This window comes from Meriones unguiculatus, chromosome 7 (genome assembly GCF_030254825.1).
Source record: "Meriones unguiculatus strain TT.TT164.6M chromosome 7, Bangor_MerUng_6.1, whole genome shotgun sequence".
NCBI lineage: Eukaryota > Metazoa > Chordata > Mammalia > Rodentia > Muridae > Meriones > Meriones unguiculatus.
This window is the reverse complement of record NC_083355.1, coordinates 117,610,564-117,624,569: the sequence shown is the minus strand read 5'-3', so window position 1 is coordinate 117,624,569 and position 14,006 is coordinate 117,610,564. Positions and strand designations below refer to the sequence as shown.

The following is a 14,006-nucleotide window of genomic DNA, read 5'->3' as shown; positions in this document are numbered from 1 at the left end:
TCCCAGCACCCTGAGCTGCCCCAACAGGGCAGGTAGCTGAGGGGCTCCCCTTGTGCCAACACCTCCCTTAGCGTCCGCGGCCCCCCCTCCCGGAGACGTGCAAGTGCGGGGTACCAGGCACGAGCGTGCGCCCTCCGCGGCTCAGGACAGAGGGACAGGCCGCGCCCGCTGCCCAGCTCTGCCAGAGAAACATCCAGACTGACTCTGTTCTCAGGCAGGCGCGGAGGCTGACCAGTGCGGCGACCGCTGCACTGCCCCACCCGGCTCAGCAGCTGCGAGCGGGCAACGGGTGGCATCCCCACAAGTGAGCTCTGCTGCCCCCGGGTGGACGCTGGCAGCATCGCGCCCACAGCGCACACTCCCTAGGGGAGGGGGTGTGTCAGGGCGTGAAGGGCCGCCTGCCCGTCCAGGGTCTAAAGGAATCGACCCTATCTAGTATTTTGGACCGAAGCACGCGCCCCACCTAGTTGGGGCGGGTAGCATGCACCCTGTTCTTGCTGGTCAGATTGGGGGTACCGTCTCACAGGAGCACACCTCCGGGCTCTCCCAGCACCCACCCCACCCCTGCCAGTCGAGACTGGCACAGAGGTCAAGGCCCAGCCCTCTTGAGGCACCTGTGAACCGGTGATGCCTCAACCAGGTGTAGCTGGGCTCCCCAGGGTGACGTAGCGCGGAGCTTGCGTGCCCCCTAGTGACCACACGAGTCACTGCACGCGACGCTGCGCAGACTCAGCTACTCCAGCCGGCCGGGAGTGTGAGCGCACACGCAAACGTCCACGTGTGTGTTCACATGTTTATGTGCCCTGTCCCTGGTCAGTGAAACAGTATGAGAGGAAAGACAACATCTCGCACCCCCGCGCCCCCTAGGCGTTGTGCTCGGCCGAGCTGCGGTCACTTTGGAAGCGGGTCACCACTGGGTTTGCAGATGCGTGTGCGGCTCTGGGGTGCCCACGCTGACGCAGCGCCTGGAGGCGCCGCTCCGGTCCGACTGCCCGCGCAGCCCCGCCCCCAGCGGGCGGCTAGGATGCCCCGGGAGCGAACCTCTGCCGCCACCTGGTGGCCGTTGGCGGCATTCCCTGCCCGGGCCACAGGCGGCTGCCGCTGAGGTGGGCGTGGAGCCACGACGACCTAAGGCGCTGTTTCTCAACCTATGGGTCGCGGCCCCCGGGAGAGTCCCGTGACCTTTCACAGGGGTCGCACATCGGATATCCTGCATCTCCGATACGTACATTACGGTTCCTAACGGTGGCAAAATCACCGGCAACATTCTAAAAAGTCCGTTCCAGGCTCCTGGGCAGTCCAGAGCCCACGTTCCACACAAATGCACGGACGCACCAGCAACGAAGAGAGGTTGTGACCGAGGTGGAGGAGGGGCCGAGTGTAGGAGAATCGGGGGTACCGAGGGCCAGCCGCTCCAGCCACCCCCACGTGCACCTGTCTATGATACCTGCGGGGCCCTAGGGCCCGAGGACACTGCACGCTGCTGTCGTGCGCCGAGGAAGCCCGGGTAGGGCCAGTCCTGAGGCTGGGCGGGGCCGTGCGGGGTCGGGGCACAGGACAGGTTACCTAAGCACCCGGGACGCTGGCTGAGTCCTCACAGTGAGCACCCGGGACGCGGGCTGAGTCCTCACAGTGAGCACCCGGGACGCGGGCTGAGTCCTCACAGTGAGCAGACTGCAGGGCCCCGGTGCCCCCTCGAGGACAGACGCAGCACCGCATGCCCTGCAAACCCTGGTGCCGCTCACCGTTTGAAAGGGCTCGTGCAGAAACCTGCTTCTTTAGAAGCGTCTCAAAACGCAAACACACACAAAGGGAACCCAGGCGCAGTCATCAAGTAACAGGAGAGACAACGCCCGACAGGAGTGTCTCACCACTGAGCGAGACCTCCAGCGCCAGGAATGGGCTACACGGCCGAAAGAGTCCGGTCGAGTAGCTCCTACAGACCGAGATTGCAGTCTCATGTTAGCAGGACTCTCTGGGAGAGGGTCACCCCGAGTCTGGAGCCCAGCTGCGGCAGTTCTGGGACGTTTACAGTTGAGTCCGGGCCAAGCGTGGAAGGGCTCTGGGCTCAGCGGCTGGACGGGGCACACGGCTCCCCGCAGCCCTGGTTCCAACCTGCGCGAGCCCGGGCCTGCGTGAGCAAGGCTCTGCTGACCCCGTGTGGCCGCTGGCAGAACTGCACTTTCTGCTCACCGGAGCCTTGTCACAAGGCTCCGCAGCTCTTCTCCCTAGTGTGCGAGAGGGCACATGGCCTGTCCAGCTAGGTAGTCACGGCGGGAAACAGCATGCGTCCGGTGTACGTAAGGGTGGAGGAAACGTGCATGCCCTGTCCTTGGCGGTCCCGTGCAGGTTTGCACCCAGTGTCTCCAGCCAACGCCCTTGCACTTCCTTACGGGCTGCTGAGTCCCTGAGGCCTGCTGGGCTAAGTGTCCGGCATGAGGGGGCAGAGTCAGTCCCCGCCCTGGAACTGTGGGGTTAGGGCACACCGGCAGAGCAAAAAGCCCCCGCTGAGTCTCCACAGCCGCCACAGTGCAGAGCTCAGGTGCCCCCTGGTGCCCAGTGCACCACGGCGTGCTCTGCCAAGCCAGGTTCAAGGAATTGGCCCCACCCTCCGGTACAGGTACAGACACACAGAGAGAGTGTGCCTGCCTGTGGGGGGAGGGCGTGTGTGACCGTGTATGTGTGCGAGCGTGTGACCGTGTATGTGTGCGAGCGTGTGTCTGCACGTGTACACTAGAAGGTTAGCACGCCAGGGTGTCTAATCCCCCCCACGGAGGCCAGCACACGCTATCACAGATGAGCGGGGCGTGGATGGGGTGCGCCCTGCGGAAACGGGTGGAGGGGTGCGGATCTCACACGGCGGTTTCCCGGTGTGGCCGGGACTCCTGGGCTGACCGCATTGTGCTGCGTCTGGGAGGGGGTCGCCGCTGAGCTGCGGCAGCCCTGGGACGCCCAGGCTCCGGCGTGGGGTAAGGCCGGGCTGCCCAGGCAGGCGGGCGGTTAGTGTCCGCCGCAGCGGAGCTCTGCCGCCACCGCGCGGCCGCGGAGGGCGTGACGGGGACGGAGAAGGCGTGTGCCCGCGCCTCCCGTGTGGAGCGGAGGCCAGAGCAGACAAGCTGGGTCCAGACTTGGACTGCCCTGGTGGAGGTCAGCCAGAGCCCCCTCACTGTAAGCCCCTGGCTGAGCGCACGCGTGGGCCCCACTAGCCGGGAGGGTCCAGGTGCAGGAGCTGCGCTCGGCGGTTCACAACTGCAGATCTATAACAAACGCCTGAGAGGACGCCCGAGGCTCCTGTGGGCACCCCGGGCGCCGCGCATCGTCAGTGCGCAGTCACTGGCAACGCAGCCCAAGGCCAGGGCCAGGCTCCTGGGAAGGCGGGGCTTGTGGACAAGCGGCCACAGCGAGAGCAAGAACGGCCTGAGACTGAGGGGCACCACTCCCGCCTGCACCTGCGGCAGGTGGACTTGTGGGGCCTCCGCAGCCCGCTCACCCGCCCCGTGCCAGGAGCAAGGAGCTCAGATGCCCCCTAGTGTCCTGTTGCGTGGTTGCATGCTCTACCAGACCACGAGGTCTCTGGAGACCAGGGAACGGGAGCCAAGATCCTTCCACCCCTCCCAAGCCCTCCGAAACAGACACACGGGGAACACGCGCACATGCGGAAGTCGGAGGGCAACCTCCGGTGTCGACCTGCACCCCTCCCCTTGTATGCGACAAGATCCCTTTGCTGTTGGCAGCTGCATATACCAGGATAGCTGGGATGCACATTCCCGGAATCCTTGCCTTAAGAGCACTGGGGTTACAGACACAGGCTGTCACACTCAGCTGTGTGCAGGCCCTGAGGACTCAAACTCAGGTCCCTGTTAGGATTGTGCAGCAAAGTTACAGGGCGGGTTCACAAATCACGCCACGGGACTGGTTCTACAGGGGAAGTTTATTAAGGGAAGGAGGAAGGGGTCACAGAGACCGGCTCCAGGTAGGGCAAGAGAGGGGGGTGTGAGTTCTCTTACAGGGTGACCCAGAACATGTGCAGGCGGTTTCAGGTGGCTTCACAGGTGCCTGATACCCCATTTGTCAGACCCCTTGGGGCTGGCCGTAGAGATGCCTGCTTACAGATCCCAACTTTCCTCCCTTCTTGTTTTTTTAAAAAGTGAGGAGCCAGGAAGGGGTTAGTGAATGGTCGTGGTAAACAGTGGTCAGTAAAGTTCCATAGAAGAGAACGGAGATGACAGAGAGGGAGTAAGTAGGTGGTCAGGGAGAGGAGAGGATTTAGCCGAAAGACCAGGAGTTAGGACCGGTCTCCCATACATGAGCTCAAAGAGAGGGATAGATAGAGGTGTTTGGGGGAGAGCCTGAAAAGGGCCAGGGGGAAGAGTTTTACCCAATTGAGGTGAAGCTCTTGTGATAGTTTAACAAGAGTATTTTTTAAGGACCAGGTAGTTTGCTCTCTCTTTCCTGAGGACTGGGGATGGAATGGATATGAAAATACCAAGGAATGTTAAAGGCTTAGATAAGGACTGGGAAACTTGAGACGTGAACTCAGAACTATCGTCTGACTGGAGGGAGGTGGGGATTTCAAAATGTGGGATAATCTCACAGAAAAGGAGATCAGAAACTGTCTGAGCTCTTTTGTTAGTAGGGAGGAATGCCTCCACCCATCCCGAGAATGTGTCCACCATGACCAGGAGGTACTGGACACATTTGATGGCTGGCACGTGGGTACAATCGAGTTGCCGGTCAGTCCTGAGGAGAGAGCCTCTAGCCCAGTGAGGAGGGAAAGGTGGCTATGATATCCTGAGTTAGGATCTGAGGTCTGGCAAATCTTACAAGAGGCAAGTCCTCAGGGGTGGGCTGCAGGTGAGTCTTGACAGAGTTAGACAAGGCTCAATTGTTAGGATGAAAGAGCTGGTATAGATAGGACAGAATCTGACGAGTGTCAGGAGATGACAGGGGAGATGTGGGTCATAGTGTAAGGATGTCCTGTGGTGGATGGGACAAATTTAGGCCTCTAAGAGACACAGCTTAGCTGCCTCATCAGCCTGGACATTTCCTTTGGAAATGATGGAATCATCCATCCAGTGGGACCAGCAGTGGACTATTCCGATGGCTGTGGGTAGGTGGGAGGCTTCTAGCATGGCCATAATTTGGCTGGCATTGGTTATAGGTTCTCCCTTTGCTGTAAGTAATAACCCACATGCTCTCCAGATGGCAGCATGAAAGAGAAGAATATGAAAGGCATATTTAGAGTCTGTGTAGATGTTAAGGGATTGTCCCTGGACCAATCGGGAGGCACAGTGAGAGCTATTAGTTCGGCCTGTTGATTAGTGGTGTGGGCAGGGAGGGCTTGTGCCTCAACTACCTCAGTATCCAACACTATGGTATCGTCTGCATTTTGGGCTCCCTCGTGTACAAAGAAGCTGCCATCTGTCTACCAGGTATAGATGGCCTAAGGCAATGTGCCCTCCTGTATGTGTGATGGGTCGGGCAATAGTTCCTCTAAAGTGTCAGTGCAGGAGTGAGACGGGAGGAGTCAGAGTTAGGTCGAGGAAGAAGGTTTGAAATAGTAAGAGGTGAGCAAGGTTGGAAAGTGAGGGTAGAGTCTTCTGTTAGCACCACCTGGGGGGAAAGGACCCTGGAGGGAGCTAGACTTTGCAAGCTTTTGTTCGTTAAAAGGTGAGACAGATTGTGAGAAGAGAAGACAGTAATAGGTGACCCAGAAGTTAGTTTTTTGGACTCTCGAATAAGGAGCTCCACAGCTGCTAAGGCACGAATGCAGGGGACTCATCCTTGGATTGTCAAGTCTAATTTTCTGATAGGTATGCTACAGGTGCAAAGGAGGGTCCCAGTTGGTGACCCAGGGCCCCAAGGGCATATCCCTCTTTTTCTTTACATAGAGGGAGAAGGGACAGGTTAAGTTTGGAAGATGTAGGGCTGGTGCCTCAAGAAGAGCCTGTCGGAGCCTCCAAAGGGGCTTGGTAAAAGGCTTAAGAAGGGGTTCATGCAAGGTGCCTGATGTAAGTGGCGGGCAAGAAGGGGAAAGGAAGGGACCCAGGACCGTAAGAAACCAGCCATCCCCAGAAACGATAGAAGTCCTTCTTTAGTAGAGGGAACTTCCAGAGACCGTATTAGGTCTTTTCTATCTAGGGTGATGCCCTTGTGAGTTGGGGTTATTGTTAGTCCCAGGTAAGTGACCTCAGAGGTGGACAATTGGACCTTGGAGGATGAGACCCAATAGCCTCTGCTGGATAGGAAATTTAGAGGAGCAGAGGTGTTAATTTGGCTAACTCATAGGGCTGGGCTGCAGAGGAGAAGGTCCTCTACATACTGTATAAGTTTAGATTTAGGGAGAGATAAGGAGAGTAGATCAGAGGCTAGGGCTTGACCAAAAAGGTGTGGGCTGTCCCGGAATCCCTGGGGTAGAACAGTCCAGGTAAGCTGGGTAGAGACCAGGGTGTCCGGATCAGCCCAGGTGAAGGCAAAGATATTTTTGACTGGGTGACCAGGGGAATAGAGAAAATACATCCTTGAGGTCCAGAACTGAGAAATGGGAGGTACCTAAGGGGATGGTGGAGAGGAGAGTATAGGGGTTAGCTACAGCAGGGTGGAGAGGGACACGTGCAGAATTGAGAAGCTGGAGGTCTTGAACCAGGCGATAGGTTCCACTGGGCTTTGTAACCATAAGTATAGGGGTGTTAAAAGAGAGGAAGTGGGGCGAAGGAGTGTTTTCTTAGAAGGTCAGCGATAATAGGCTTAAGTCCTCTGAGACTCTTGAGAGGAAGTGGGTATTAAGCCTGAGCAATATACCTGGTGGGGTCCTGTAGCTGAATGACCACAGGGGAATGGTGTCTCGCCACAGAGGGGTTTTGGACATCCCAGACTTGGGGGTCTACTTGAAAGCCTGAAAAAGGAAGCAACATGTTAGAACTGGTAGGTAGAGTAGCTAGGAGGAAGAGAGAGGATGCTGGTGAGCTTGGGGTCAGGTGGGTGGGTGGAGTAAAGGAGATAGAGACTCCCACTTCGACTAAAAAGTCCCTTCCCAGTAAGGGAACTGGACAGGCTGGCATCCCTAAAAAGTAATGAGTCAAGGAAATGAAAATACAATTAAGTGATGGAGTCCAGCAAGGCTGGCAAGGCTGGCCCCCTATTCCGACAATAGGGGAACTAGGAGGAGAGTTTGGTCCCCAATACTCCATCAGAGCTGAGTAAGTGGCTCCAGTGTCCACAAGGAAGGAGATGGGCCACCTCGATACCATGATAATTACCTGTGGCTCCCTGCTGGTGATGGCACTGGTCGAGTCAAGGGAGCCCAGGCACATTCAGTCATCAGTAGCCAGGCCTAGGATATCAGCCGGAAGGCCTTCTGGGAGTGATGCCCCCATATCATGGGAGAAACGGTGGCAGTCAACACCCCAATGTTCCTGTTGGTGGCATTTTGGACATGGCCCCAGTGGCTTGCAGGGGTTGGGACAAAACCAGGCCCAGTGACTACAGTGGCTGTAGTTTCCATGCCAAGCTTAGGTCAGCACAAACCCTTCCACGAGCAGTTTGTTGACTGGTAAAATGCATTTATTCTCTTATCCATAGCACTCCTTTTTCATTGAAGGAGACTGAAGTCTTGAAGCCAGTCCTGCCAGGAGTGGCGATACAAGCCCACGGTAAGCTCCAGCAAGAAGGATCCCAAGTTTTAGGGCAGCCTGAGCTACACAGTGAGACCCTTTCAAGACACAAACAAGCTCTGGCAAATGACCACATTTGAAACAGGGACCCCATGGTCCTCATGCCTTAGGAGGCAAGGGAGCCTGGGCTGAGGCCGGTCAGATGGCCTTGGCCAGCATTTGGTATTTTTGCCTGCGGGCTTTCTCATCTCTCCCATGGTACACCTTAAAGGCCAGTGCTAAGACTTCTGCCTGTGGAGTCAGAGGTCCCCTCTCCAAGTGTTTAAGCTTAGCCCTGATGTCAGGGCAACTCTGGGAGAAAAAAAAATAAGTCATCAGGAATTGCCAACCCTCTGTACTTTGGGGGGTCTAGATTAGGATGTTGTAAGAAGGCCTTTGTAAGGTGCTCTAGGAATTGAGCAGGTTTTCGTTCTTGTCCTGAATGACCTCCTGGAGCTTCTCGTAATTAACTGGCTCTAGGGCAGCCTTGGGGAGACCAGCCAGAAACCAGGTTGTGAACTGATCTCTAGCTAAAATGCCTTCTGGGGTATTATAATCCCATTGTGGATCCTGGTCGGGTACCACCTCAGCCCCAACCAGGTGTGCTGTGTTTGCTTGTTACACCTTATCTGCGTGCGTTCTAGCAATCAGATGTTCCCAATCTCACCTGCGCTCCTCAGGTAATAGGTAACTGGTAAGAAGTATATATATATATACCATGGAAGGTAAGACTATAAGATTGAGTGAGATATTGAAATTCTTTAATGAAAGTAGAAAGATTAGAGGTATAGGATCCTAGTCCCTTTTCTTTGTGAGAAAGTTCAGTTAATGAGAAGGGAACATGCACCCTAACTAAGCCATCCACACTGGCCACCTCCTGCAAGGGAAGAATTGAGGTTGGTTTATGCTGAGTAGAAGAAGGGGGCATCGCTATAAAGCGACAGTGGGTAGCAGGGGGGCTAATAGCTGTTGGAGGGTGAAAGTAGGTGCCAACGTAGGATGACTAGGACAGCCTGTTGCTGGGGAGGAGGCTGGAGAGGTGGGTGAGGATGCTGGAGAAGCCAAAAAGGAAGAGGAGGAAGCAGAAGAGGAGGGGGAAGACAAAGGTTGGGGGGAGACAGAGGCTAAGAAGAAGCCAGAGGTTGAGGATGACAAGGTGGAGGTTTATCTGCGGGTCAAAGGCAGAGAACTCTTGAGGTTGAGACTTTATAGTTAGAAAAAGTTGGGTAGGAGAACAGGAAGAAGAGAGAGAAGGTTTAGAGCAGAGAAAGCTTGAACATAAGATACTTCTTTCCATTTACCAAATCGCTGACAGTGATCAAAAAGATCCCGTAATGCTGGAGAGATGGTGCAGAGGTTAAGAGCACTGGCTGTTCTTGCAAAGGTCCTGAGTTCAATTCCCATCAACCACATGGTGGCTCACAACCATCTGTAATGAGATCTGGTGCCCTCTTCTGGCCTGCTGGCTCACATGCAAGCAAAATACTGTGTAAATAATAAATAAATCTTTTTTTAAAATCCTGTAAAATATTGGGATTTAATGTGCCACTAATCGGCCAATTTGAACCATTATCTAAGAAACATGTAGGCGTCATTACAGAGGCGTGCCACACTAACTCCAGAGTCTATATGAGCATAAAAATGTGCTATTAAGCATAAAATTATGCTGCTAAGACGAGGAGACACGTTTCCTACGGGAATCTGCTCCCTGGAAGTCCCTGGATGTTCCCCCTGGCCATCTACGCCAAAAAGATGTACTCTGAAAATCCTGCTTTCTCAGATGAAGGATTGAATGAGCCTTTTGAATTTTCTCTATGATTCCTGGTACAGCACAACAAACTATTTAAGGAAATATATTTTTGAAAGATTATTAAAAGTTTTAGCAAGAATAGAGTAAAAGAAAAATAAGTAATGAATCATATTTAGTATTAGAAAGCATTACAAGAATAGAAAAAGAAATAATGGGCTCCTTCTTAGGAAAAAATAGCATAAGCAAGTACAGCAGGCTTGAGCATGCCTCCCTTTAGCGTCTTGTTTCTAAGGAAGGTTATAAATCTTTAGCAAGACATATGGGAGGATGGTTGACCAAGGTGTATTTAGACTTTAATGTAGAAAAAGACTTTGGCAGGTATTTGACTTAGCTTGGAGGATTATTATAGCTCCTGACTTTCCCCTTCACTAGTCAGTAATATTGAAACCACAGTTTGAGGTTTTTGTTTCTTGTTTGTGTTGATCAGAAAGTTTCTAGGCTGAGATTTCTTGTGGGCACTGCTTTATGCTTGGCTACACTTTTGAGTTAAAACATAAACTTTGTATCCTTGGTAAAAGTTTGAATGTTCTGGAAAGCATGCCAACTTTAAGGTGCTTCCTTATGAAATCACTATAAAATTGTTAGCCTGACTTCAGTAAAATTACAGCAGAGTCAAAGTGATCTCGGCGTCATCTCTGTCTGTCACTCGCCTGAAACTGTGCCTTCCTGATATTCAAATACCCCGATTCTCCCGAGGTCACAGGGAACCCGACTGGGCTGGTCCGTGGCAGGTGGCGTATGAGCTTAGAGGCCTTTAACTCAGGCTCCATGCATAGGGTTTTTAAATTCTCCAGAAAACATCCCAGTGGGAATGCTGGAGGAATGGATGCATAGGCAGTTTCCATTGGGAGGGTAGGAGTCAGTGACCTGCCAGAGGTGTCCCAAAGGCAAGGTTTGACTCAGTAGAGTATGGCCCTACCTGATCCAACAGCTCGTCAGCGTTGGTCAGAGACCAAGGGCACAGCTGCCTGTAGGAGACACCGTTTGCCTAGTGCTGGGATTTTCATAGACAAGCAGGGGTGGGGGACACACAAAACCATGCCACTAGAAGGGGGGGGGGGGGAAATCTCACCCAAGGAAAAGAGGAAGCACTAAATGGAGGTCAGCAAAAAGAGTCAGCCATAGTCAGTGAAGACCATCGTTGGGGCTCCTCCATCTCAAAAGGTACTAGCAAGTTGCTGGGCACTCATTGGTCAATCTTCCCCTACCAAGAGAGTTGTTTATGCTGACCAATGAGGGGAGCTCACCAATCCAGCCCGTGTTGCATGTAGGAGGTAGCAATCTGGTAGCTGGAAAGCAGGTGGAGGACGGATTTGAGATGAAATAGGTTTCCAGCAGCTCCAGTGAGGTGCTGGTGCCAAAAGCAACCACCAGGAGGCGTGGCTGCTGAAAGTGCCTATTTTGGCCAATGCACCAATGTTAGGACTGTGCAGCAAAGTTACAAGGCGGGTTCACAAATCACGCCATGTGACTGCAGGTTTATTAAGGGAAGGGGCCACAGAGACCGCCTCTGGGTAGGGCGGGGGGGGGGAGAGCATGTGCAGGTGGTTTCAGGTGGTCCGTAGGTGGCCTCACAGGTGCCTGATGTCCATTTGTCAGGTCCCTCAGGGCTGCCTTAGAGATGCCTGCTTACGGATCCCAACAGTCCCCACACTTGTTGGGGTTCCCTTTACCCCCTGAGGCCCGTGTCTTTGACTTAATTATAAAGTCAGTCAGTGTGGGGTAGGGTGTTTCTTGCTTCCTGCATGAACCTCTTCCGAGTGATTCGCCTCAGCTGCTGCTATCCTCTGTCATTACCAGGGTCTTGTGTCATAGTTCTCTCCTTACGGGTTGTTCTCGTTCACGGCATTTTCTGTTTCCTTCCTGTGTTCATCCTGCTTCCCACAGATAATTACATTTTCTTCTTCCGGTTTTTTTTTTTTTCCTTGATTTTCTTCAAAACAGTTTCCCTGTGTAGCCCTGGGAACCCACGGTGTAGACACGGCTGTCCTTGAACTCACAAGTTGGCCTGCCTCTGCCTCCTGAGAGCGTGAATTAAAGGCATGAGCCAGCACCATCTTCTGGTTTCCAATATTATACTTTTGTCATTTTCTGGTGATTGTTCTAGGGGTCCTTCAACTCGTTTATTGAATTTATTGATCCTGATATCCTTCTGACAAGACGCATATTTTAGCCTAATCTAAGCCTCCTCATAACTCCACTCTCCTCCCCCAATCATGCCGATGTTCTCTGGATAGTGTCTGCGCATCGTTTGCCAGCATGCGCTTTCTGCAGCCAGTGTTCGCTCGGCTTCTTGCATCTCTTACGGCAGCCAGGGCCTCCGTCAGGAACAGCATCCTTGGACTGTTCCCCGTGGGGGCTCTGGATGAAACCAGAATGGAGATAGATTAGTTCTAACGACTAATCTATCTCCATTGCACCCCCGCAGGGAGCAAGCAACTCCACACCACCAGCTTAGATGAGGATCGGGATTTGATCAAGATATTGTCCCAGCCCTGGGCAGGCCAAGGCATGCCCAACTTCGGGGTCATCAGTCTTGTCAGAGTCCAGTCACCATTGGCAGGCCTGCAGCCGCTGCTCCAGCGGCCAACGACGGTGCTTGAGCACCCTCTAGTGGCCGCTCTGCATCACTGCATGCTCTGCCAGCCCCACCCAGCCAGAGCCAAGCCCACCTGCCGGGTCAGTGTAGCACCACCTCCCGATCTCCCCTGAGCGGCTCGCTGCCCTAGTCTTACCTGTCTTCTGTCTCCCCTCGGGAACACAGCCTGTACTCCTAGGACTCGCCTGTACAAGCACCTGAAGCTCGTTCCGAGTGCTGGGAAGGGAACACAGCCTCCAGCCCTCCTCCACCACAACCACACGCCTGAGGAGCGTCCCAGAGGTCTCCGTGAAGTTCTGCCCCTCCCCTTGTCCCTGTCCCCGGGAGGCTATACCGCTGGCTGATTCTCGGAAGGCCTCTTCTGTGGCCAGAGTCCAGACAGTCCAAAGACGGCATCCCTCAAAGCTGCTAAGCCACTAAGGCATTCCTCTGGATCTTCATTGTAAACGGCAAATCAAATCCCTTCCGCATCAGTTTTCTACCGTGAAACTGAAACGGTGCTCGCCCACAGCAAAGGGTGACCTCGTGGATTCTACCACCATTATGACTGTCAGTTTTATTCATTTCACCTAATCAAGTTTTTGCAGAACTGACTGTACCAAAAGGCTGTAGTTTCCATGCCAAGTTTAGGTCAGCACAATCACTTCCACGAGCAGTTTGTTGACTGGTAAAAACACATTTATTCTCTTATCCATAGCACTCCTTTTTCATTGAAGGAGACTGAAGTCTTGTTGAAGCCAGTCCTGCCAGGAGCGGTGATACAAGCCCACGGTAAGCTCCAGCAAGAAGGATCCCAAGTTTTAGGGCAGCCTGGGCTACACAGTGAGACCCTTTCAAGATGCAAGCAAGCTCTGGCAAGATGTGGACACCTTTGAGGCCTGCACGCAAACATGAAAATTGAACATATGCACTTACCAGTGTTCTCCCCCAAATCCCACCAAGACAGAGTCTGACGCCAAAGGCAGCTTCTTCTCCGGCCCCTCCCATGAGACTGCCACCACGTTCAGTGCGCCCAGGAACGCCCCAACTTAGAGATGAGGAAACCGAGTCATAGGGCAAATAGGCCACACAGTAAGGGTCTCACAGCCAAAGCCTGAACCCAGCTATGTTTCTGTAACTAAAATGACTCGGTCCAGAGGAAAGGACCATGGAGACGTGGTAAGGTCAAGCCTAAAGATAAGGCGGATGCATGCGCTGGACCACAGGACAGCCAGATTCCCACTGCAGCCCGGGAAGGCTCAGAACCCAGAGGCAGCCACATGAAGGTGCTGGGGGAAGGGGCAGGTGTGTGGCAAGTGTCCCGCTTCTGCACATCTATTTATTCATTTATTCATTTATTCATTTATTTAGCATGTGAGTTTCTATGAAACACCTCAAGAACTTGCATGTCATCTTTGCTCAAGGGCTGTGTCAATCTTCTCTGTACTGTTCCAATTCAGTACATGTGCTGCTGAAGTAAGCATGTATGTGTGTACCTGTTCGCGTGTGTGTTTGCGTGTGCAGGTCAGAGGTCAGTGCTGTGTGTCTTCCTCAATCATCTTTCAGCTTATTTTTTGATAGTTTTATTTCTTTAATTTTTTTATTTATTTTAGTACATTGGTGTTTTGCCTGCATGTATGTCTGTGTGAGGGTGCTGAATCTCTGGTGGAGTTACAGGCAGCTGTGAGTTGCCATGTGGGTGCTAGAAATTGTACCAGGCTCCTCTGGAAGAGCAGCCAGTGCTCTTAACCACTGAGCCATCTCTCCAGCCCGTTTGTTCTTTGACATTTTCATGCATACGTATGATGTATTTTGATCACATCCATCTGCCTCTTCCCTCCAACTTCTTCTGATGTGCCTCATGTCTCCTCTTTTATCATTAATAATAATAATAATAATAAAAGTCCGTGGGCTGGAGAGATGGCTCAGTGGTTAAGAACACAGGCTGCTCTTCCAGAGGTCCTGA

The 14,006-nt window shown here is 53.2% G+C and overlaps 1 non-coding gene across 1 annotated transcript; it reads right to left on the bottom strand.

Moving 5' to 3' along the window:
• Positions 1-13,418: 13,418 nt before the first annotated feature.
• LOC132655524 (U6 spliceosomal RNA) lies at positions 13,419-13,524 on the bottom strand. Its single transcript, XR_009593324.1, has one exon. It is a non-coding gene; the product is annotated as a U6 spliceosomal RNA (small nuclear RNA).
• Between the last annotated feature and the right edge of the window lie 482 nt (positions 13,525-14,006).